This window comes from Lutra lutra, chromosome 3 (assembly GCF_902655055.1).
Source record: "Lutra lutra chromosome 3, mLutLut1.2, whole genome shotgun sequence".
NCBI lineage: Eukaryota > Metazoa > Chordata > Mammalia > Carnivora > Mustelidae > Lutra > Lutra lutra.
The window spans coordinates 128,856,537-128,882,299 of record NC_062280.1 but is presented as its reverse complement, the minus strand read 5'-3'; the positions used below and the strand labels follow the sequence as shown (position 1 = coordinate 128,882,299).

The window sequence follows — 25,763 nt, the reverse complement described above, 5'->3', positions numbered from 1 at the left end:
TGGATTGAAAGACTTAATAATGTTATAATGTCCATACAATATCCAAAGTGATCTAAAAACTCAATGCTATCCCTATCAAAATCCCAGTGGCATTTTTTGAAGAAACAGGAAAAAAAAATCTACAGTTCTATAGAACTACAAAGTTACAAGAATAGCCAAATCAATCTTGAGAAAAAAACAAAGTGAGGGTACCATACTTCTCAATTTCAAAATATGTTACAAAGCTACAGTGATCAAAACAGAATGGTACTGACATAAAGATAGATATGTAGACCAAGGGAACAGAATAGAGAGCTCAAAAATAAATCCATGCAGTGCTCGCTTCGGCAGCACATATACTAAAATTGGAACGATACAGAGAAGATTAGCATGGCCCCTGCGCAAGGATGACACGCAAATTCGTGAAGCGTTCCATATTTAAAAAAAAAAAAAAAAATCCATGCATATGGTAGACTGATGTTCAATAAGCGGGTCAAGAATACACAATGGGGAAAGAATAGTTTACTTCAACCAACAGTGTTGTGAAAACTGGTTATCCACATGCAAAATAAAATAACTGTGCCCTTATGTTACGTTATATATAAAAGTCGACTCAAAATTGATTACAGACTTAAATAGAAGACCTGAAACTATAAAGCTCCTAAAATAACACAAAGGTAAAGCTCTATGACATTTGTCTCGGCAATGGTTTTATGGCTATGACACCAAAAGCTCAAGCAACAAGAACAAAAACAAGTGGGATCACATCAAACTAAAAAGCTTCTTCAGAACAAAGCTAACAATAAGTATAAGATTTTCCTAAAGAATTGAAATCAAGGGGCGCCTGGGTGGCTCAGTGGGTTAAGCCGCTGCCTTCGGCTCAGGTCATGATCTCAGGGTCCTGGGATCGAGCCCTGCATCGGGCTCTCTGCTCAGCAGGGAGCCTGCTTCCTCCTCTCTCTCTCTGTCTGCCTCTCTGCCTACTTGTGATCTCTGTCTGTCAAATAAATAAATAAAACCTTTAAAAAAAAAAAAGAATTGAAATCAAGATCTTGAAGGGATATTAGCACCTCCACTTTCATTGCAGAACTACTCACAAAAGTCAAATACATAAACAACTTAAGTGTCCACCGACAGACGAATGGATAAAGAAAATGTGATGTATATATACAATGGAATATTATTCATCTTTTAAAAAGAAGGAAATTCTGCATTATGTTGACAACATAGATGAATCTTGAGGACACTATGCTAAGACATAAACCAATCATAGAATGACAAATACTGCATGATTCCACTTATATGACATTATCTAAAATAGTCAAATTCATAGAATCAAACACTAGGGTGGTGGTTGCCTAGGGCAGGGGGAGAAGGAAATGGGGAGCAACTAATCAACTGGGATAAAGTTTCAGTTAAGAAAGATAAATAAGTTCTAGAGACCTTAAATACAACATTGTAACTATAGTCCAAATACTGTATGGTACACTTAAATTTTTGTTAAAAATGGTAGATTGCATGTTAAGTGCTCTTACCACAATTAAATAAATAAATCAAGCCACAATCAACACAATTTTTTTCTGGGAAGGATAACATGCAAACGAACTAGTTTCTTTCTATCTCTTCCCCACACCACTCCTAGGAGGATTATAGGCCAAACTTTTTGCTTATCATGTAATTTTTTTTTTTTTTTTTTGTAAAGAGGTTACCTATTATATATAGGTTATTCATGTCAGATGAAGTATAGCTTCTCAGCTGATGCCAAACAGCCTTTTCTAAACTAACACAGGATCAAGTACATACCTAAGGGTAGTTCAAAAATGTCTACCTTATAGTCATGCACTGCAGCTACTGAAACCACAAATCAGTGCTAAGAGGCACCAAGCTCTGGACTTGCTCTCAAATCTATATGTACCTAACCCACAGGAAAGCTCGACCTTCCTTATGTCCAACAAAATAAGCCCTACATAAGTCCATTTCTACAATAACAGGAAAACAACTTTGAACCTCATACAACTGAGAACTTAAACTTTATATAATTTGCTCATTACTTATTTCTCATATGTTTATTTCTTCTCTTCAATGGCCTTGAGCTAATCAAATGCTGGAGTTTTGTATTTTTCTTGTATGATCTCTTGCCTCCATTAGGCAATGGTACCCACCTGATACTTGTGGTCTGACCAGCTCATTTCTGAGTTTATCTGGTGTGTGCCAGTGGAGGTATGAATATAGTCTAGGATGGAAGCAGGTTCTGAGAGTATAGCCCTTGAGGTCCAGGGAACCTTACACTTCAAGAATTACATACCAGCATAAAAGTTGTCTTTGAGCCATTATAAAATCTTAGAAAGCAAATGTCTGCAAGATTGTGGTATCAAATTCATGTAAAAGGCCACACATGCTTGTGAGCAAGTGGCCAATAAAAATTATTTGAAAAAGAGTATAAAGCTATGGGTCTTTTAAATTATTTCTAGCAAATAGTATGTTATTTTATACCAGTTAGCTTCTAAATGCCATAGGATTTGATGTAGACCTAAACAGAAAACCAGTTTGTAATCCTTATGTCAGTTTTTGAGACACACTTTTGTGTACAGGTAGTCACACTGGATGTCCTCCTTTTAGACATTGAGGGTAGAAGTATTTACTTGTCCCATGGGTTCAAAAGGCAACACACTTCTATGGGCTGAAAAGTTACTATATAAATAATACAGGGAAGCCTTTCCTGTGCCTTACATCCCCAAACACGATTAACTAGTATAAAAATAGAATATACCCCAAATGATAAACTTGGTGACTTATTTAGTTTTATATTTTCTGACACTCATATTTAAAGAAAATTTCTTCATTGAGCAAGAAGAAAATAAACCAAACAAATATAGTACATGTGGGGGTGGAGAAAATGAATCTGACATTTTTCCTAGTGCCTGGCTTTGACTATTATATTTCTAATTATAGAGCTATGGACAGGGTTGTTTTAGGCTAGAATGCAAAATGAGTGAGAAGAGATCATTTCCTGGGTAGAGCCAGACCATTTTGTAAAGTAACATTAATCTTTTTTTTCCCCCCAGCAAGACATAAAACATGGATGCCTTTTATTTTAATGATATAAGTTTCCAAGTAATTGAATCAGAGATGCAGAAACATGGCCTGATGTTGATAAGCCAGCATGATCTGGCTGATTACAACATCTTCCTTAGGTAATTTTCAGAATCATCAGGATGCTACTTAAACACACGCATACATACATACACACACACACACAAACACACACACACACACACACCCCAAAATCATTCCCTGAGACTCATCTGCCCTCAATGTACATCTCATTAAGACATTATAATAGAAAATCATATGTGATGAAATTATCATCCTTCCCCAGTAAAGCAGATAAAGTGAACTTATGTCCCTTAGGTGTCTTTCCCTGACCAACAACTAATCACACTGCAGGGGTCACCTCACTCATGTTCTTGCTCTGACCTCTTGATTTTTCACTTCATCTAAATGGCTTAGCTACATCACCTAAGCTCCCACCTGGAGCCTAATTCTCAAACCTTGAGCCTCATGGTTCTCCACTGAGCCCCCAGAGGGAAGACAGGCTATCCTCCCAGGAAAGCTGTGGCCTGGCAATGGGTCTACAAGGTCAATCAGGTTCTGACATGTTAGAGAGGTTTCAACCAGATGTCTCAATGAACTTTCCTGGATATGGGAGTGTTATGTAGAAGGAGTTTTGCCATCAGGCCATCTGCATGTAGAAATCTATGTTGTTGCTTTCAATTTTTTCTGAATGACATTTGTTTTAAAAACACCCAGACCCCAAGGAACATAAAATCATTCATTAGAGTTCAGAGACAATTTAAAAATACCGATGCCAAGGTTTCCCTATCTGTCTTCCATCACCATCCCAGGCGGAGAGACTGAATTGCCTGCAATAAGACATAACTAAATTAGTTATGAGTTTCTGACTTTATTTTTATTATCAAGAGCCTACTACATGTTAGGCACAGCTCTAGCCACTTGAAATATTCTCCTGCTTTCCCCTCATGACAAACCTGTGAAATAGGTAACATAACCCTCATTCGACGGATGAGAAAACTCAGCACCTACTACGTGCTGGGTGCTGATCCATATGCTGGGGTTGGGATTAGTTACCACACATAGGAGCAATGTTTGGGATTGTCTGATTCAGATAATACTGCCCAGAAAAAGGGTTCTGTTTAGCAGTATGATTTCCTACCTCTTTGTTGCTGTTTACCACACCTCCATATTGCTCCAGTGCCTTCAAAGTCAGCCCCCAAATCCAATCCTCATGCTGGTGGCCACTGTTTGGATGGTTTGTCTCTTCTCACACACTGGACAGAGGTTTCACACAGTAAACCCAAGAGCAGGTTGATTGTGAAGGAGGTGAGTAGATGTGTTATTTTGGTAAACAGCAGGGAAGTGAAATTAGACATTATAGTATGATTATACCTTTTTCTGTTGGAATAGATAGACTGATCACTTTGTTATAAGAAAACAACAATTTTATTCCATAAACAAATCTGAGATATAACATGATTAATAACTACGTTATGAACTTATTAGTAGAGAAAAGAAACTAAATATTTCTGGTGGAGAATGGTTTGGGGACCTAAATTATCTGGTTTACACATGCAGAGTAATCAGTTTTATCAATCAACTGCCATATCTCCAGTGACTGGTACTCATGGAAAAATAAAAAGACTATTAACAACTCTAGTGTGGAACTAAAAAGGAAAACTAAAACAAAAACAACTTTTTTTTAAAAAAACATTTTATTCATTTATTTGACAGAGAGAGATCACAAATAGGCAGAGAGGCAGGCAGAGAGAGAGGAGGAAGCAGGCTCTCCACGGAGCAGAGAGCCCGATGGGGGTCTCGATCCCAGGACTCTGGGATCATGACCTGAGCCGAAGGCAGAGGCTTTAACCTACTGAGCCACCCAGGTGCCCCAACAAAAACAACTTTAATGGTGCTCTAGGATGAAAGGAGAAGCTGCTATAGTGACAAGATTTTTCTATATAACTGAAATGTATTTTATCTCATTACATAACATCTAATTATACTATTTACAGCCACTGTCACCAAACTGTACAGAAGTTTTAAGCAAGCAGGCTACAGTTTAATTTTTTATGGGCTAAAATGTATCTATTTATAATGCTGAAGAAAGCACTGTGAAATAAATAAAAATTGGGAAGTGTATTGAATAATGGAGGTACTGTCTCCATTTCACAAAAGAATTAATTAACATGAAAATAAATAAAAATTACTTTTTTGATTATTAAGCATGTACTAGAAAAGATGACTTTTTGTAGGAATATATATAGAAACCAAGTCATGAAGCCATTTAGTTTGTGGCCAGGACCTTAAATTCTGGGAGACATACAACTCTAAAGATATTTAAATCTCTCTGTACTTACTGAAAAGTTACATTTCCATGCATAATGATGTCAGCTCTCCAGAAGTCTCATTTTATTTCCCCTTTAGGCTTGTTTATTCGCATTATCTTATCATTCATGTTATTTACAATACACTATATACAATATAAATTAAGCGAAAATTTTTGGTTAAGGTGTAATTAGTGAGTAGACTGACTTCAGATGAAGCTGAATAAGAGATTTTGACTTATAATTTCTAAAGAGCTCAAAGTTTAAAAATTGTAAGACATACTTTAGATTTTTACCTGTATCATTATAATGAACTAGAAGCAATTCTTTAACCTAAATCCATTTTGAGAATAATTAAAAGCAGCAAACACCTGAATTAAGTGTTGTCAGTCCAACTCTCTTACTCTTTCTAAAAGGACAGCATTTTTAAAGTGCTCTTTGTAACTTAAATAATGGAGCCATCCAGGTAACTGTAGGGAATAGATGTGTATTAAATACTCTGACGGGTATGGAAAGTAACCATGAGGATCTGTGGAGGAAAAGGTCCATAAAAATCAGAGCAAAGTGTCAGAAAGCACAAACATCTGGGGTAACTTAGCTTCCTGGACAAATGGTCCCATATACACAGGTTTACAGCCCCAGAAGGTACATCCCCATGTTCACACAGATGGCCCAAGCCATCCAGAAAAGGGAAAGTTAACTTCGGTACTCTTTGTATCAGAAGACAGAAGTGAGAGTCTTGGTTTAGAGACTCTCGACAGAGCAGGATTAAATTATCCGAAAAACTAACACGTTTACAACATGTTCCCTATAGTGGTAGATGAATGAGGCTTATTGTAACTGTTAAGTAGTAAGTGACAGACTTTACATAAGGCCTCCAAAAAAGATACACCAAGCTACTGCTGATGCCAAAGGAAGCATTCTATTTGTCAGCAGAGGGATCTATTTGGCACTTATGGGGTAATGCTTCAGAATCAACTATAGGATAATGAGATTAACGTCAGTCTGTCACCTTCTTCTGCTTTGGTTGGTTAATCCTCAGTGAAGATCTTTTAGTGAAGTATATCCTGTTACCTAAAGCATGTTCAAGTAAAAGAGAGACCACCTTGCAAAGTTTGGCAAATAAGTAAATCCATCCACAAAAATCCAGAAACTACACTCAAGTTCTCATATAAAACTAAGGAGCAGACCTGATAGTTCAAAGGGTCAGCAGAAGGGAATTCAGCCAATTAGTGCAAAATAAATCTCCATTTTAAAATAAGGTTGAGCATTCTCTACAATACTGATGATAATATCATTATTAAGATATTAATAGAAAACTTCCAAAAGTAAAAAAAAAAACATATATTTAGTGCCAGCTGATCACTAACAGTGTGTGGCAGAATAAAGGACAGTCCTTAAACTCTCAAAAACCTAACTGCATCTGAATCAGGACTTGGTTATGACTTGATTTCATTTACATTTATTTTATTTCAGATGTTATTTTATTTATGCTAGTCATTTTTAAAAGAGGACTCTGGGGGCGCCTGGGTGGCTCAGTGGGTTAAGCCTCTGCCTTCAGCTCAGGTCATGATCTCAGGGTCCTGGGATCGAGCCCCGCATCGGGCTGTCTGCTCAGCGGGGAGCTGCTTCCCCCTCCCTCTCAGCCTGCCTCTCTGCCTACTTGTGATTTCTCTTTCTCTATCAAGTAAATAAATAAAATCTCTTTAAAAAAAAGGCGGGGGGGAATTCTGTTTAATTTATATATGTCATTCAAGCACCCATTCTTCCCACTGACCAGTATCATTACTCTTGAGGAACTCCTATGCTATGTGGAAAACAAAATGAGTTATTATTAATTCTTACTACACTTATGATTCCAAAGCTCACATGTTTTTAAAAGTACTGTTAGTAGTTAGTAGGCTGCATTTTAGAATTTAGGATTCTGAAGTTATATTTGCACCTTCAGCTGTTTAGGGCTATAAACAAAGCTGTGGGAATTAAGTTCACTTTTGCCCAAATAATAAAGGTCCATTCACAGAACCCATTCACTGAGATGGCAGCCCAGTTTGCCCACTCAAACATACCATACAGGGTCTTCTGCAGCTGTCAGACCACACCAGTAGTGGATGGTATCACCCTCCATATTGTTCAGCCTCACAGAGCAGACTCCCCCCCCGCCCCAGATTTTGTAATTTCTTGGATTCACTGGGTGCTCAGGAAGGTAAGGATTTGGATTTAAAAGCACCCCTTTCCCCAGCCAAAGATGATGAAACTGGGTGGTTTAGAGCATCTCGAACTTCTTTCAGGACAACCTGAATAAAACTTACAATCAGCAAAGAAGAGGCTATTACACATGAGGGGAGAAAAACTAGAAATGCTGCTATTCTTAACCACTTTCTGGCCATGGAATACTGTAAGAACTTGATCAAAGCTATAGACTCTCTTCCAAAAAAGAAAAAAAAAAAAAAAGTAAAGAAAAAGAAAGAGAAGATACATGTTGCCCATGTTTCACACAAATTTCAAGGGAGAAATCACTGATGTTCTGAATCCCACCCGAGTTACAAATGAAGTCAATAGTGCCTCCGCCATTTTCCTCAGGTCCCTTGTTAACTTTGAATTGTTCCTTGTTCCCTAATTCAGGGTCCAGCTGGCATTGGCCCTTGGCTGGGCCAGTGAGCCTGCGGTGCTGTGTCACGTGGGAGATTAAAGGAGGAGGGTGCAGACCCTGGGCTCCTCCTGTCCATCTCTTAATCAACAGTCCTCACACCCAATCCAGAGGCTGTGCCAGCTTTGACTGTCTTCTACTCTATGGGATAATTCATATACAATTCCTGTTCAACGCTGCCAGTATTTCTTTCCGGTGCTAAGGACATGATCCAATGAGAAATCAAGTTCTACTTGATTCTCCTGAATCAAGTTTCAGTACAAATACAATTAAAAGCACATACTATAATGTGTTTGTGTCCAATTGACATTTCTGATAAATGCCTCAACTGTTTAACAAACACCGAGGAGAAACTGAAAACACCCAAAAGGCACTCATCCAATTTGCACTAGCCTGTAAGTGCTGGCAAACATCAGTGTCTGGGAAGGCTTTTAATGTTATTGATAGCTTATTCAAATAGGCTGGAGTGGTCCCACAGGGCCTGAATCACTCCTGCTGCTGAGGAATAAGCCACTTATAAAGCAGAGATGGGGAGAACAGGCTCAGAAGTAAGTGTTCTGCAATGTCTAAATCAAAACGGCCCTTCTCAGCATCTATCATGTAACCAGATGGCAGTAACCCTTTCTTTCAGTTACACAACCCAACCAGCTGTAAGGATGCCTTGAAAACCAAATGCCCAATGACTTCCTTTAAGAAAGAAAATCTTGTAAACAGGTAGTGTGCTGTTTCGGGAGACTTCAGCTGTGATGGTCACAGGAAATACCATGGTCTTAAAGTTTGTTTTTTTAGATACATGTCCTTGTTCAGGACAATCTCAGGGAAATAGAAAAAGACATTGTACAAAAGGAAAGAAAGGGCAAAAGAGAAATGGAAATGTTGAAAGAAGACTTTAAGAAGCGGAGAGGGCTATAGAAGTGGGGCAGGTGCCCCGTGCTGGTCAGGGAGAAAAGATGTTAGCATGCGTGGAGGCACACTTGGTTGCTGGTGATTTCAAGGCTCAGGGGCCCTTGGTGGAGAAGGTAAAAGAACACAAATATAGGAGGTTACAGAATGGTGGCTCTGATTCATTTTTTAAAATGTGTGTGTGTGTATTTTACATATATGTATACACACATATATGTTTGTGTTTTGCAGGAGAGTGGAGGTAAGAGGGCAGACTGAGGAAAGAGAAGCTTAAGTTAGTATTTAAAAAAAAAAAAAAGAACATCAATTAGTTGGAACTTGTTTGATGAGCTTTGATGGGATCTTAGAGAACCCAGATAGAAAAAAAGCAATCTATATGCTCTTGAGCAAAATATCTGGATAAAGAACCAAGAAGGGACAGTTTAAATGCCTGATTCTACTAATACAGAACACCTTGCTTAGTGCTCTTCACAGTGAAGACACTGAAGGTTTCAAAGACTGACATACTCAAACTGTAGGAGCATAAAGATAGGCTGGGTTCTGCTTGTCTCTCCCACAACCAAATTTTGGCTACCTCATTGCTCATTAGGCTCTGAATCAGGGGCTAATCAGGAACAATATAAGGAGGAGAAACTCAAATCAGTCAGCTCGTGAGCAGCTCTGGCTGAAAGATGGATCGGAAGAAGATTTAAACTATCATAAAGTTTGGTTATTATCTGTGGGTTTCAATTATTGTTGGCACCTCAGCTCCCAGGAGAAGCAGTAATTGAGAGCCAGCTGTAGAAATTAAAATTATAAGATAGGGAGGCTGTCAGTATTCTGAATGGCAGCTTTTGATCCGCAGATGGGCTTTGTTTTAAGAGGCGAGTTGGCAGGGTTGTGTGTCTCCTCACATGCATCTGTCAGAGGATGCAAAGCAGAAAAAGCTCATTTGCACTTCCATGTTAGAATCACCACGAAGACTCTGAGACCCCTTCTTAGATGATGAAAATATGGGAAGCTCATGATAACAAGAGTACTAATACCAGGCAGAGGCAGGAATCCAGATGTAGAGTTCTTACTCTGCAAGTGAAAACAAGCTTAGGCTACTCTAAAACTCCTCAAGAAAGTGGTATGAGACAGACATAGTCTTCAGTCTTGGGGCTAATTGGAAGCTTTTCTGGTGTTTCAAAACACAAGGACCAAGGTCTGGTAACTTTCAGCTTGTCTAAAAAGCTATATAATGATTTACTATCATGGAAAGACATTTGGGATAAATTGTGTTAGCTGACAAAAACAACTTACAAAACAGTATATTAAATGATTCCATTTTTTTGTGTATAATGTGTGAAGAAAAGAAATATGGGAGGAAAACATGCAAAATGCAAACAGTGATTGCATTTGGAAGGTGGGATCATGGGTGGCTTTATTTTCTTCTATTTAACTAAATCTTTAAATTTTTCTACACTGAATACATTAGTTGCATAATAAAAATATTTTAATAACATTAATAGTAAAATATATTTTAATGTACCTTAAGTATGTTAAGATATTTTTAAAATGTATTAATCAGAGGTCACAGAGCCAAGATGTTGAACCTGTGGGAATAAAAAAGCAATTTCATAACCGATTTCCAAAAATTCCCAAATAGATGCCCCAGGATCTCTTTAAGGAAAAGCCAGGAGGAATGCAATGTAGATTTCACTCGCTACAATATATTTACAGGAATGTTTAAGATCGGCTAACTACTTATGAACTCATGGAATCTGTAATTAAATGCACTCTATTTAGTCATTGCTTCAAGAGTAAACTTAGGGTTGCCAATGGTTTTCTTCTTACTTGAGAAGATAACAGTATGTGCTCTGGTGAGTGCTGTGAATTGTGTAAGACGGATGATTCACAGACCTGGCCCCCTAAAGCAAATAACACATTATATGTTAAGAAAGAAAGAAAGAAAGAAAGAAAGAAAGAAAGAAAGAAAGAAAGAAAGAAAGAAAGACAGACAAACAATAGCAAATGAAGGTAAGAGTTCCCCAATTCTTGGCATCAGAGCATTGAGTGGCATCTCAACACTCTACTTGTTCTACTTTTGGTGGATTTAATTCCACTGTTCTGAAGAGTGGGTACAGAGAATTCCTGCAAAGAATAATGCCAATCTGTGCTCCCACTTTAAAGTGTTTGTTTCCACTTCTGCTGCTTTCTAGTCATCTAGACATTCCATGTAAGGCAGAAAAGATAGGTACCAGAGGAGAAGAGACGTTCTAGACTGGGCTGTGGGTGCCAGCAAGGAAGTGCCTATAGCTGTGTGATGATGAACAACTTGATAGAATGGTTGCCATAGCAATGGACATTACTGGGCTAAATTTGAGAGACAAAAATAGCTAGGATTTTCACTAGACTGTCACATTACAGTCATTTCCAAAAGCAACAAGAGTAGCAGTAACAATAGGCAACTACTCCGTACCAGGCCATTAGTGCATAGATATTTTATATATATTCTCTTGCAAACTCAACAAAGTTGCTCAGTAGAAATCAGTGGCCTCATTTTAGAGAAAAGAAAGCCAAGACTGATAGATGTAAGCATACGCCCTAGGAGTATTATGTAGGTGCTTAAATTCATGATTCTGGGGTCAGACACTCTGAGTTCTTCCCTCAACTTCTTCGCTTGCTATCAGAGTGACATTACGCGAAATATCTAGCCTCTTTGTTCTTTGTTTTCTTAACCTGGAAAATAGAGATAATAACTGCGTCTATTACAGAGAGGGTGTAAGGGAGTGGCTGTGAGGGTGAAATGAGGTAAGAAGACATTGTAATGCCATTGACTTGGCACTGGCCACACAGTCTTCAACAGGTGTTGATTCACTTCTCTTTCTGTGGATGAGGGGGTGGAAAGTCCAGGTCAGTCTGAATAAAAGCTCTCCCCATTTCAAAAACATACCCAAGATAATGTAGCCATTGTTCAAGAGACCTCTGACCTTTACTTTGATCATTTTCATAGTGAAGAAAATTATTTTTCATTCCATGCAGTACTTACCAAGACGGTTTCCACCTGCAGTTGCTATAGAAATAAGAAAAACTGCCGAAGTGAACATTTTGTGAGCACTGAGACCAAATTTCCAAATTTTAAGTACTGTTATAGATAAGTGAGATCAAATTTCAAAACCTTAAGTGCTGTTTCAGATAAGTGTGCTTTTAAGAGACACAACTAAAGCATCTAATGTTCTATTAGAGCCTGTGAGTGTCCACACTGAATTCTTCTGTTGGATTTATTTCTACTGTTTAGAAAAACATCTAAGTAAAAGAAGAAAACCCTTATATGTAATTCTGTCTTAAGTGGTTTCTGCATAAAGTCCCTATGATCTAACTTCTTTAGTGGTGGTTCAAGGATTATTATTATTTTTGTTTTACTAGTTTAACAAATGAAAAAGAAGTCAGTAGACACAGACTTCCAATTTTCCAAATCACTTTTGATTTTTGTCAAAGCACAAACTACACCTTTAAGTGGTAGCGATTAATCTGTGTGCCTTATGCTCTGGACATTAGCATTTGATGATCTGACATTTGAATATCAGTGTCCAAAATGTCTGCTCATCTCCCTCAACCCATACACCAGAATCTGAGTAGTCATGCCACATAGTCCATATTCATGTCAACTTGTTACATATTTTATTTTATTTTTTAAAATTATATTCATTTATTTATTTATTTAAGTAATCTCTATCCCCAATGTGGGGCTTGACCTTGAGATCAAGAGTCACATGCTCTTCCAACTGAGCCAGCCTTACATATTTTAGGTACGTTTTTATTACCTGTGTTCTTTCTCATTACTTTCTCATTTCAGGTCATTTTACCTTTTAGAATTTTTTAAAATTGTATTTCCTTATTTAAATGCTTTTCAGTTTTCTATATTCCAAAGCATCATATTTTATAAGATGACATGAACATTCAGAAAAATCTTCATGGCCTTCAAACCTGGGATAAATACATGCTTGTCTTCCCTCCCTTCCTTCCTCCTTCCCTCTTTCCTTCCATCCTTCCCTCCCTTCTTTTCCTTTTCTTTTGTATTAAGACTGCATTCTTTTAGAGCACTTTTAGGTTCACAGTAACACTGTGAACCTAAAAGTTTGCATATAACCCTGTCCCTACACATGTATAGGCTCCCCCATTATCAACACCCCCCCATCAGAGTCCTGCATTTGTTACAACTGATGAACCAATATGGACACATCATAATCACCCAAAGTCTACAGTTTACATTATGATTCACTCTTGGTGCTGTAGGTCCTGTGGATTTGGACAAATATTTAATGACAAGTATCCATTATATGCATATGGTATTTCATTTTTTTCTACAACATTTAGCACTATGGCTTATCTTATTATTAATTTTATTACAACACAGGTTTCCTCTGCTATCCAAAGGTTTGCTTTACATCACTAAGCTTTTACAAAAGGCCTACATCAGTACTTGTTTTCACCAACAAAAAGAAGTTTGAAGAAGATTTTCACTTTTTCAAAATGGTAATTGCTTTTTCTCTTTACACTCTCTTGGCTTACAAAAAGTTTCACAGGAATGCTCTAATTTCGAAAGCTGGAGAAACCTGTACTTGGTTATGACCAAATACATTATTCTGTTTTTACTGTTTTCCCTTCTATTATTCTATTGTTCTAGCAAACTCCATTAAGTAATTGACCTTTTCTTTAAAGTGGTATTGCTTATTTGTGTCTTACATTAAGTTCCCTAGGTAAGCTAAATCAAAGTCGGGAATTTCTATACTTTTTTTTGTCTGTCTAGTTTTCAATCCAATATCACAGAATTTTATTTTTTTTAAGATTTTATTTATTTATTTGACAGAGAGAGACACAGTGAGACAGGGAACACAAGCATGGGGTGAGGGAGAAGCAGGCTTCCTGCTGCTGAGCAGGGAGCCTCATGTGGGGCTCAATCCCAGGACCCTGGGACGATGACCTGAGCCAAAGGCAGATGCTTAATGACTGAGCCACCCAGGTGCCCCTCATAGAATTTTAATAATAGTCATTTGTAATGGTTCCCCCCCCTCCCTTTTTTAAAGAGGGAGTGGGAAGGGGCAGAGAGAGAGGGACAGAGAAAATCTGGATGTGGAGCCTGACATGGGGCTTGATCTCAATATCTTGAAATCATGACTTGAGCTGAAATTAAGAGTGGGATGCTTAACCAAATGAGCAATCCAGGCAATCCCCCATTTGTAATAGATTTTTTAATTTGTCTAGCCAAGTTTATCTTCATGACTTCTATTTGTTAAAATTTCAGTTTTGATGTTTTTGATTTTTTTGATACTTCATTATTGATGATTTAACTATCAAAGTATAAAGTATTATGTGAAACTTTTATTTCATAATTAATAAGAATCTTTGGGCCAGGGACGCCTGGGTGGCTCAGTTGGTTAAGCAGCTGCCTTCGGGGCTCAGGTCATGATCCCAGCGTCCTGGGATCGAGTCCCACATCAGGCTCCTTGCTTGACAGGGAGCCTGCTTTTCCCTCTGCCTCTGCCTGCCACTCTGTCTGCCTGTGCTCGCTCGCTCACTCACTCTCTCTCTCTCTCTCTAACAAATAAATAAATAAAAATCTTTAAAAAAAAAAAAAAAAGAATCTTTAGGCCAAAGAAGGGTGGGAATTCCAGTGTCAACCAAACAATATATTTTATATCAGCAAATACTTATTAAGCACCTGTCATTTATAGCTACTTTTCAGGGCTGACAAGGTAAGAGAGAATATGCCTCTTTCCACTCTACCCCCAAAAGAGTGCAATTCAAATTCATAAAGGTTAAATCTAAAATAGAAGCGAACACCTAGAACAACTCCAGGAAGGCTCCCCCTCTCACCTCACCCTCCCATTATGGGGTCTCACTTATATGCATCAACACAAAGAAAGGGCTCCAGGAAGCAAAGGCCTCAAGAGTGTCACTGATGTTAAAAGCAACATGCAGCTTTTGTGTAGATGTAATTGTTCATCATCAGTTTTCTTGATGATTCAAATGTTTCTGCACATTATCTCGTTTGACTGAATACTCCATTTTCACATGGGCCTAAATTATGTACGAAATCAGAGTTCAAAAGGACATAAAAGCCTAGATTTCAAAACATATAGTAGGTTAAAAGACATTTCACTAGTATGGATAAACCCAAGGAGTGTCCTGACCAACATCAAATCTAGGCCAGCAACATAAACGAGGCAGAAAATCATCCATTGTCTAATTTAGGCTAATATTGCTACTTTAATTAAAGAGTTATGATGTCAGTTTGGAAACACAATGGGGGAGCAGCTGTGCTCCAGTGAAAACATCCCTACAATTTCCATCAACATAGATAAACTCTTACACAACGCTAAGGAGATGTGTGCAAAGCCACAAATGGAAAGAATTGTAAGCAGAAGGCAATCTCAGAGTTTTCACTGAAGAAATTACCCTTCTTATATTATTAGATGGAGCTCCCGCTTACGTTTTCATTATTATTTCTTAACATACATGGTCAAGATTCTAAGGAAAAGTCACTGGACTTTAAAGACATTATAATTATTAACCAACCACATAAAGAGAAATCATCTCATTTACTTGGCTGTGAGCCCTAACACTTCTACCCTCCTGCACTGCTGTCATTCATCATAAAGAGCAATGTCTTGAATATAGAAACAACTCAAGTGTCCATTGAGATGAATGGATACAGATGAGATAGATGTGTGTGTATGTGTGTGTGTGTGTGTGTGTGTACAATTCAGCCATAAGAAGGAATGAGATCTTGCCATCTACTACAACATGGATGGACCCAGAGGGCATTATGCTAAATAAAATAAGTCAGAGAAAGACTAATACTATATGATTTCACTTATTTGTGAGATCTAAAAAAACAAAACAATCAAACAAAAAAGCAGAAACAGACCCATAAATATAGAGAACTCATGGTTACCAGAGGACGGGGAGCAGGAAGATGAGCAAAATGGGTAAAGGTGGGGGAGGAGGTACAGGATTCCAGTTGTGGAAGGAATAAGTCACAGGGACAAAAGGTACAGCATTGGCAATATAATGTGGTGCAATAGTGTTATATGGTGACAGATGGTAGCTACATTGTGGTAAGCATGGCATAATGTATAGACTTGTCAAATCACTATGCTGTACACCTAAAACTAATATAACACTGTGTATCAACTATACTTTAATAACATTTTTTTAAAAGTAATGTCTTGAGTCCAATCCCACATCCATCCAACTCATCGCCTCCCTCCATCAGCATCTAGAAAGTACGGGTATATTTGAACCATTTGTGCCTAGGCCTATCACCACACCAATAGTACGTTTGGTACTATTTTGAGAAACTCACATTGAGAAGTGTGCTCCTGAGCACATTTACAATACACAATTCTCTTTGCAACTCCAGTTTTACTCAGAAACAACCTTTCTATAAGTTGCCTGCAATTTTCATGTTTCCTGACTTTTACTGATATTCCAAATCCACACTATGGAATTACTCCAAACATATAGTTACCTTAGTGTTAAAGGCGTATTTGCTTAGGAGTTCATTTATGTGTTTAACAACTTAACAGTTTCGCCTCCTCTTGGTCCTGGATGGCTCATCTCTCATCTGGGGATCCTTTATGTAGTATGGTTCCTCATTTTTTTTTTTCTTTTCTCAAGAACACTGCACACCTGAGTGCAATATGCAGCGAAGGCTGACTGTGAGCGTGGCTGGACCATCTGGTACCACAACTCAGATGTAATTAATGTGTACTGGGTGAGTACCATGTGTCAGATCCGGAATGAGGCATTTCTGCACATTTGGCTGAATGCTCCCTGTGTACATGGGGCGAGTTCATTACTGGACTATTTTAAAAATCCCCATATATTAACCATGTCTTTTATTTTCTGTATTCTGATGTTCTCACATCTTGGGCTCCTGATGACCCTGCAGGCACTGCCCTTCACAGGGTGAGCTCATTCCTAGAGATAAATAATTTGCCTTCCATATGCAAACCAATCAATCCAGAGCCCATATTCCCCTCCCTCACGCTCAGCACTGCTGTCCACCTGCCCTAGTCACCCCAGGGCCAGGTATCAGACAACTAGGGACAGACAGCCTCTATGCCCCAAAGCTCTCTGAAATTACTGAGTCCTAAACCTGCCTCTCCTGCTACCTTCTCTTGCCCACATTCACTCCATACTCCCTCCACCTCCATGTGGCCCTGCGTGACTTATGTGCTTCCTGCTTCTAGGGATCTGTGAGCACAATAAATTCCTTCCTTTATGACAGTCATTTCCATGTCTGCATGTCTTACCATACATGATTAAAGCATCCCAATTAACCACAGAATTGGCAGCTAAGATTATTCTGTTTTTCATTCATCCTGTGTGTTCAGTAAAAACAAGTTTTAAATTATTCTTGTCTTTGGGGAGCCTGGGTGGCTCAGGTGGTTTAAGTATCTGACTCTTGATTGCAACTCCAGTCATTATCTCAGGGTCATGAGTTCAAGCCCCCGGTCAGCTCCACACTCAGTTGTGGAGTCCACTTGACATTCTCTCTAGCCCTCTGTCCCTCCCCCACTCAGGTGAAAGCGGATGCAAGCTGTCTAAATAAATAAATAGAATCTTTAAATTATTGTTGTCATTTGTCATCTGCTTGGCCCATGTTAATACTTAATGAAAGTAATTATACATAAGTTCCTTTAGTGTACAGCCAAAAAGACTGAATTAATAATTATTTTCTATTATGTGAAAGAGACAGCTCTGATCCATCCACCAGGTCTCTTCACAGCACACACTGCTTTGCCTGTGCGTGGGGAGAAACACATACCATTTACTCTTCCCTAAGCAAGCAATGTTTATTAGAAGCCCACAAGCGACCTTAGTTGGTTACATATTGTGTTTCGGAGGTCCCACGTTTCACGGAACTGGAATCGGGGCGTATCTTTGCAGGTTTGGCTATCACATTCATAGACTGTGGGGTTACCTGGGCAATGCTAATTGTTCACTTTGGAATCTCATGACTGCTTCAGAGTTTGCTGCTAAGTGAAGTTCCTTGCCAGTTCCTTCTGTTGCATCTTCATAGAGCTTCCTGTTTGGGCTTGAAGGACATTCTGCTTGACTAGTAAGCAATAAGGAAGAAGCACTGACAGACAGAGGTCTGTATTGCCTATCAAGGCCTTCCTCTTTCCTTTTCATCTTTTTCTTTGTCAAAATGTCAAGACGGCCATCTGGGGGTGGTGGTTTAAAAGTAGACTGCAAGGAAAGGCCTTAAAGCGTGCGTGTGTATATAAATACACATGTTCTCTCAGAAACACACATCCAGACAAGGTCACCAGCACTGAATTCCTGTGTCAGAGGAGCCTACTGAAGGAAAAGCATGTGCCTATTAATCCTGGTTACTCTCAAATACCCAAAAGGACAAGTACATGAAATTGAACTAAGCATAAATTTCAAGCAATTTATGATTTGGGATCGCAGGAAAGAATCAGAGTATTAAGTTGTTAGAAATTCTTTCAGTGGTCAAAGATTAAGATGGAATTTCTTCTATCCTGAACTAGTCTTTGTAATGGCATGACATATTTTGAATAGGGGTCTGTAAATAAAATCAAGGAGTTAATGCTGGCCTATACCCTTTCTCAATGTCTGGCATTTCTGTCAATGTCATAATTTTAAGAATACATCTTCTAACCAGCAGGAGAGTAGTGAACTACTTGATGTGCCTCCATGCCTTCCACAGGAGGATATTCATTCACTCATTCTACAGATATTTATTTATTGAGCAGATTAACTATGTGTCATGGACTATCCTTAAGTGGCTAACATATGGTAGAGCACAAGACAAAAAAAGTCCTTGCCCCCCAGGAGCTTGGTCTAACAGAATGAGTGACTATATGAATGAATGAATCAACAGGGTTGAGGACACAGATTAGCATATTTCACTGATTTTTTTTTTTTTTATATTTTAACATCTCTGAAATCAGGATGTGTCTTAATATTGATGGTATCTTAAAACTGCTGATAACTTGGCAGTACCATTGTCATTTCTCGCACATGCATAAATTTGGTCACAGCTATTCATTCTGTTATCACTTCTAAATTATGGGCATTGTTGGTACTGCATGTGTTCTGTTTAATTGCCATTTAAATGGTTTTCAGAAAGATTCTGCGATGATTTGGCACTGAAAGAAGATGTTCCTGTGTATGCACCACAGCACAGAAACAGAGCAGTGGGGCATAAATATTATATTACTAAGGGAAACATTTGTCTTTGTTTGGCATTTCCATATTACCTTGCAAAGCAAGATCCAAATGCTTTACCAGATTGAAAAAAGAAAGACACAGAAGAGGAATCTGTTACAGCGTGTTACTGAGATATAGCAAACCCATTGCCTCTCACACTTTGCTTAGGGAAGCAACAGTAATGAAGGAATAGGCAGGAAAAAGTACTAAAACCTACGGAACACATGGAGGCCTGAAAGCAATGAGAGAGCAGTGAGACTGATTCATACGGTATCATGGAAGATGACAGCTAAGATGGAATACATGTTATAATATAATTGGCAGTGTTTTGTCTTCTTGTGTAACATAAAAATGTTATTTCTTATAACTGATGATACTTTAGATTTGACAAAATATGAGAATAAAAACGAATAGCTAGTTAATGAGAGGTGTTATAAATAGAACAGAATAGAGTAGAAGTTTGTTGATACTGGACAGTTTTAAGTTAGTGAGGTACCTGCACAAACCCAACTTTAGGCAAACTGTGCAGTATCAATTTGGTATAGATTTGTAGATCACTAGTCATTCTAAAGAAGACTACATCACTCCATATCCCCAACAATTGTTTTTGGTATGTTTCCCATTCTCCTCCAAGAGTGTGACAATGAGCAAACCTCGTGTTCTACTTTCCCAACTTTAATTAGCACTGCTCCAGTTTGGGGCTTACAGTTTACAGAATTTAGAGGGGAGGTGCTGGGGCTGTATTCTAAACGCAAACCTTCCGACTGCTGCAGAGGAAGGAGTGAAATAATTAGACAGGAGAGTCCATCTGAAATCCCAAAGCATGCATACGGGACTTTGAGGTTCTTAGCACTAGAGTAACATGAGTAAAATGCCAACTACACAGATATGTTTCCAGGCAGCATATGGCCTCAGCTCAAAAATGCATCTATTTCTCGTTAGGCTTGGTACTTCAAATCATTTTGGAACCAGAGAGAGTTGAAAACTAAACCAAGGGAGAGAAAACACACACACACACACACACACACACACACACACACACACCCCTAGGCAGGAGAAATGAGAAAACAATGGCTGTCGATTACAACACACACAATTTTTTAGGCACAGCTGCAGAACTTACTGTTTCACAACCATGACATCAATTTTTGATACCATTCAGCCAGTGACAAGTGTGTTAGTATAGAAGTGAGTAATGGAATCAGAAATAGGTGTGTGGCCACACCCATCAGCAAGATAACAGGTAAATAGGTTCCTATGCGGTGAACACACAGCTTCAGTAGTATTGACAATGGGCTATACCATACACGTGGCATTTCACACCATGGGGAAGGCCTGCTTCCTGCTCCTAGGGCCCTATGTTAATTTCCTTTCTGGTCAGCAGTGGAGAATACAGGAATTCCCTGGACTAATACCACCATCCCCAGCAACCTTGTTTCAGTTTTTTAAGTAGGCAGGCCTATGTCAGGAATTCTCTGACAGTTGGTACAGGAAGATGAGTGTGCCAGTGTGAACAGTGCAGGGGATGTGTCGCTGCCAACTGGTGGTGTGTACTTACATGTGCAGAGCTAAAACAGACTTGGAAGACTGAGAGGGTAGAGACTGCTCCTTAAGTGGCAGTAGGGAAACACTTGGTTACCTGTCTTCCAGAACCAACTTCTCTGAAAGGACAAGGAGGTTATATGTCTGGAGATTCCCATCTGATTTACATGCTGGGGACTGGGGCTTGAGGGGAATCTGGAGAGTTCCTGAGGTTACCCTTTGGTGAAGGGAATACTTGTTGGGCACAGGCAAACAGTGTTAGGTTTCCAGAGGGAAAAATAGTCTATAAAAGGGTTTGAATCCAAGAGGCCAGTAGACATAATATTTGCCATATTTTGATTTCCCACTACATTATAATATGGAAATTCTCTCTCAAGAGAGGCTGGGAGATAGCATAGGGTAGGGGTAAAGAGCATGGGCAGTGAATCAAACAGATCCAGGTTCAAATCTCACCTCTATCACTTACTTGACATACAGTCTTGGGAAATTACATAATCTCTTTTGTTTCTGAAACAGGATGAGTAATAATATCTCAGCAGGTTGACTGTGAGATTTAAAGTCATAATTTATGGGGCACCTGGGTGGCTCAGTGGGTTAAGCCTCTGGCTTTGGCTCAGGTCATGATCTCAGGGTCCTGGTATCAAGACCCACATCAGGCTCTCTGCTCAGCAAGGAGCCTGCTTCCCCCTCTCTCTCTGCGTGCCTCTTTGCCTACTTGTGACTATGTCAAATAAATAAATAAAATCTTTAAAAAAAGTCACAATTTATGTAAAAACTTAGTGATGTACCTGGTACATAGTATGTGCTCAGTATTGTGATATTGTGTCACCACTAAAGAAGCTTCCTTTTCTTTATGATGTAAATGTTCTCAGAGAGGTTATGTTGCCTGGTGTGGGGGTAAATCTTATGGCTCAAAACAGGATGTCTGTGTTCTTGGCTAAGGGTGTCTCCAGAGCACAAAAATTGGTATTATGAAGTTGTCTTATGGTATGAATGTCTTGGTTAGGAATGAATAAAGTAAACTTAATAATCCATGTGTATGATCAGGAAGGTTGATCAGAATTCAACAGAATCTACATATATTCGTTGAAACCTAATTTCAAGTCAAAGGGATATCCACATGTTACCACCTCTACTCTGAGCTACTTTACCATAGGCCTGTTCCCACAATCTTATGTAAAACTCAGTTCTACCTCTAATCATTTCTCTACATTGGAGAAAGTTTTGTAAAACAAATAATCCCCACCTAACCCACCTTATTTTGAAGGTTAAAACTTTCTCCTATCTTCAAGTGGGTACACATGTTCTGTATTCTTTGTTCCCATCTCCCATCTGAAAAGCGGGGCTATAACTCTCCTCCCTTTCCTGTGCTCCACAGCACCCGCCCAGCACTCAAGGAGAGCTGATTGGAAGCATATGGCAATAAGAAACTATTCAAATTTGACAGGAGTAATCATTGGCACCTTGGACACACTGGTGTTTGGGGGATCTTTAATTAGAAGGCAGACTTGAAATTTGGAAGCTCTTGGGGCATAGACATTGGTAGCGCCCACTCTAGGGAGAGATAAAATGGGGGATACTGACTACCTGCTGCGCTGTTTTCAAGCAAAAGCCATAAGGTGGGGGGTCAGGATGCCCTGTGTCCCAAGGACCCTCCCTAAGGGAGAGTCCCACAGAGGAATTTCCTCAAGAAAGGGCCTGTGTCAGGAATGCTGCTTGGGTCAGAAAGTGGCATGGGTTCCTGCATGCCCACATTCAGAACACAGGCGTCCTCAACTGGGTGCTCTAGCTCTCTTTCAAGGTGCGGGCCTCAGGGACCCCCGAGTCTGGCTCCTTAAGTCTCAGCATCAAACTTTCTCCCGGAACAAGACCTCTTTCAAACCACATGGAGACAGGAGGAGGATGGAGGATGGGGATGCAGCCAGCTGCTGCCCGAGACAGCCCTCCTCCCCCCACCCCGCTTCCCTCTGCCCCCACCCTCTTCCTCGCGGGGAAAGCGGCCCAGACAGCGCAGCCCCGCCCAGCCCCACCCACCCCGCTCCCAGCCCACCACTCGGTATTGGTAGCCTAGAGCTTCACAAAGCCACTTGCTGGTCGCTGCGGTGCCCCGGACGAGGGGGCGAGCGGGGTTGGGTACCTTAGGAGAGGCCAGGACACCGGCGCACGAAGAGACCCGCAGCATCGCCCGCACGCCGCCGCCGCTGCCCGCCGCGAGGGGCTACTTCGCTGCGCTGAGAACCCGATCCGGCGGGGACCGGGCTCCGCCCGCCGCGTGTGCCGCTCGCGCTCCCTGAGCTGCGCTCCACTCGCTGCACCCCAGCTCCGCTGCCGGGCGACCCGCCACTGTCAAGCGCAGCGCCGCCCCCCTGCGCGCGGGCGAGCCGCGGACCCCCGGGACGCGCCGCCGACGGGATTGGCTGCGGAAGTCGCTGGCTCCGCCCCCGCGCGCCGCGCCCCTCCCGCGCCGGTGGCGCGCGCGGCGGCCGGCTCTCTCCAGGGGCGCCGCGGGAGGGTGGGGTCCCGGGCTGGGCGAGGCTTCCTGCGGGTACGGCGCGCGCGGAGCCTCCGCTACTGGGCTCTGCAGTTTCTCCCTCCTCGGCCAGCCCAGAAATAACTGGACGGCCAAGAAGAAAAAGAGGAAACATCTTCTGAAGGGCCCTTCGCGGGGAGGGCAGTGGGCTGCAGCGGTTCCGGTGTGAAATCTTAATGATAGACATTTATTAAGGAAGCCCAGGAAAGGCTACCTAGGGTGGAATATTGGATTATAGCCAGAGGGTTTCTTTTGTTTTTTGTTTTAGCTGGTTTATTTTTTAACCTGAAGGCGCCCTCACACACCGTCTAAACTTCATCTTACGAAGAAGCGAAATCCAGTTCAACAACTTGTCCAAGGTCACAGACCAAGGAGATTGATTCTCTACCTGTAGACCAAATCAAAGCTGCCTCGGGTTTTATTTCTTTTCAGTCATGCGAAGGGATGCACTCTGATATTTGATGCTATGTATATTGTGTGCCAAGAAATTAATTAAAATTCCGTGGAGACAGGAAAGTGGATTGGTGGTTGCTAAAAGGTGGGGGTTGTGGGGGGACTGGAGGAGTGACCGCTAATGGGAGGATTTTTTTTTTTTTTTTTTTTAGGGTAATGAAAATGTGCGCCCCACTATCAAATCGCATAACTGGGTATACTAAAAAGCACTGATTTGTACAACTTTCAGATACGAATCTGAATTGTATCCCGATAAGACTTACAAAATATACAGGAGTAATAGTGCATTGGATTAACCCACATATACACATAGTTGGGGTATGTCACAATTCTGTTCTTTGTGGACAGAAGTTTATGTACATGCGCTCCAGTTTCGTTCATTCATCATTCATTCATTCAATAAGCCATGTCCATCTTACCAGGTACTCTGCCAGGGGTACAAAGATTAATAATGCATGCTCTGTCTTCAGGGAGTTCCCATCCTATTGAGGGGGTAGTCTTTATAGTACAATACAGTAAATGTTACTCCAGGGAAGTAACCAAATTGCCAGATTTGGGTACTAAAACCGAAGGAGGGACCTTTGCACAACCATGGAGGGGCTGGAGTACATATATTTTAGCAAGGGCTAATATGCTGGGTGTGAGAGGTGGGACAGAAAGTGAGGCTGGACTGTTACAGGACAAGTTTTACTGTGAATTAGAGCTCAGTTCAAGAGGCACAGCCTAATTAAAAAGTGAAAATTGAGTTCCTCTTTGTCTTTCTATTCCTGGTATAGTGGTGATTTTGGTGTTGAATGGTGTTGATATAACCTAGACTCATGCCTTATCATAGGGAACAATTGTATCAGCAACTGACCTTCATTTCTGTCTTTATGATACATAAAGAGCTTTGTGCATTCTTTCCACCAAAGCTGGAGAAATTGAAAGGATACGCTCAAGACCTTGCAGCTTCTAAGTGACAGAGCTGGAATGGAACTCCATTTCCAGGCTATGAGTCCCACATTCTTGACATTATTAGCCTTGTGAGTTGTGAAGCTTCCTGAGAAGTGCAAAGAACTCTTGACCTAAAAAGCTTTTTAAGCAACAGCAAATGAAACCTGTTTTTACACTTGGAGTTGAATCTACATTTTGGTTGGGACGAGTATATAGGTCCTAAGGGAAACAACAAGCAAACAACAGAGCTAACTGATCCCCTTAGCTCTTCGATTGAGTCTGTGCAGGAAAATCCTGGATTCTAGGTTTTTGGAAGAGTGACTCTGCAACTGGAAAACTGGGGGATACCTATTTGTATTGTCAAATATGCAGCTGTCAACACACCAACAGCACTTTCCTTTTCTTCCACCTTTCCTTCCATCCCACATGGGATTATGAATACCTTTTGAAAGCACACAGAGGGGCTTTGTTAATTTCCTTACTTCCCTTCCCCTTATTTGCATCTTCATTCATCCTTCCCCTGGCCACTGCCACCGGGTTCCCAAACCTTTTCTCAGCCTCAGAGCCTGGGACCCAGTAGCCCCTCATAGAATGTTTGTCCAATGTTCAATGTTGTTCTATCAGCAAAAAGGGTATCATTTTTCTCCCCACACTAATTGTTTATAGTGCTGACATACATTATGAAATTTGGATATTAATTGGCACATAGAGCATGTAAGTCCTAGAGCTTTGGGACATAGTTGCAAGAACATTGTAGAATTAATACATTCCACATCTTACAAGCTGTGAATTGAACTCTAAATCTAAATGCCTGAAATTTAAGTTAGTTTCAATGTAGAAAGCACATTAATATTTTAACAGTAACTAAGCTAAGTACTTGAGAGCAGAATAATTTTAATATTTATTATAGAATTTTATCTCTGAGGAGATAGTTGACTAGTAGTTGTTTTTTTTTTTTAAAGATTTTATTTATTTGGACAGGGAGAAATCACAAGTAAGCAGAGAGGCAGGCAGAGAGAGAGGAGGAAGCAGGCTCCCTGCTGAGCAGAAAGCCCGATGCGGGGCTCGAACCCAGGACCTGGGATCATGACCTGAAGCCGAAGGCAGCGGCTTAACCCACTGAGCCACCAGGCGCCCCTTGACTAGTAGTTTTAAAGGTCTT

General features: G+C 40.3%; 1 long non-coding RNA gene and 1 other non-coding gene across 2 annotated transcripts; both read left to right on the top strand.

The window, feature by feature from the left end:
- Positions 1-314: 314 nt before the first annotated feature.
- LOC125096546 (U6 spliceosomal RNA) lies at positions 315-421 on the top strand. Its single transcript, XR_007126229.1, has one exon. It is a non-coding gene; the product is annotated as a U6 spliceosomal RNA (small nuclear RNA).
- Positions 422-11,752: 11,331 nt separating this feature from the next.
- Positions 11,753-16,769, top strand: LOC125096285 (uncharacterized). Its single transcript, XR_007126122.1, has 3 exons — positions 11,753-11,808; positions 16,000-16,002; positions 16,579-16,769. It is a non-coding gene; the product is annotated as an uncharacterized LOC125096285 (long non-coding RNA).
- The last annotated feature ends 8,994 nt before the right edge of the window (positions 16,770-25,763 follow it).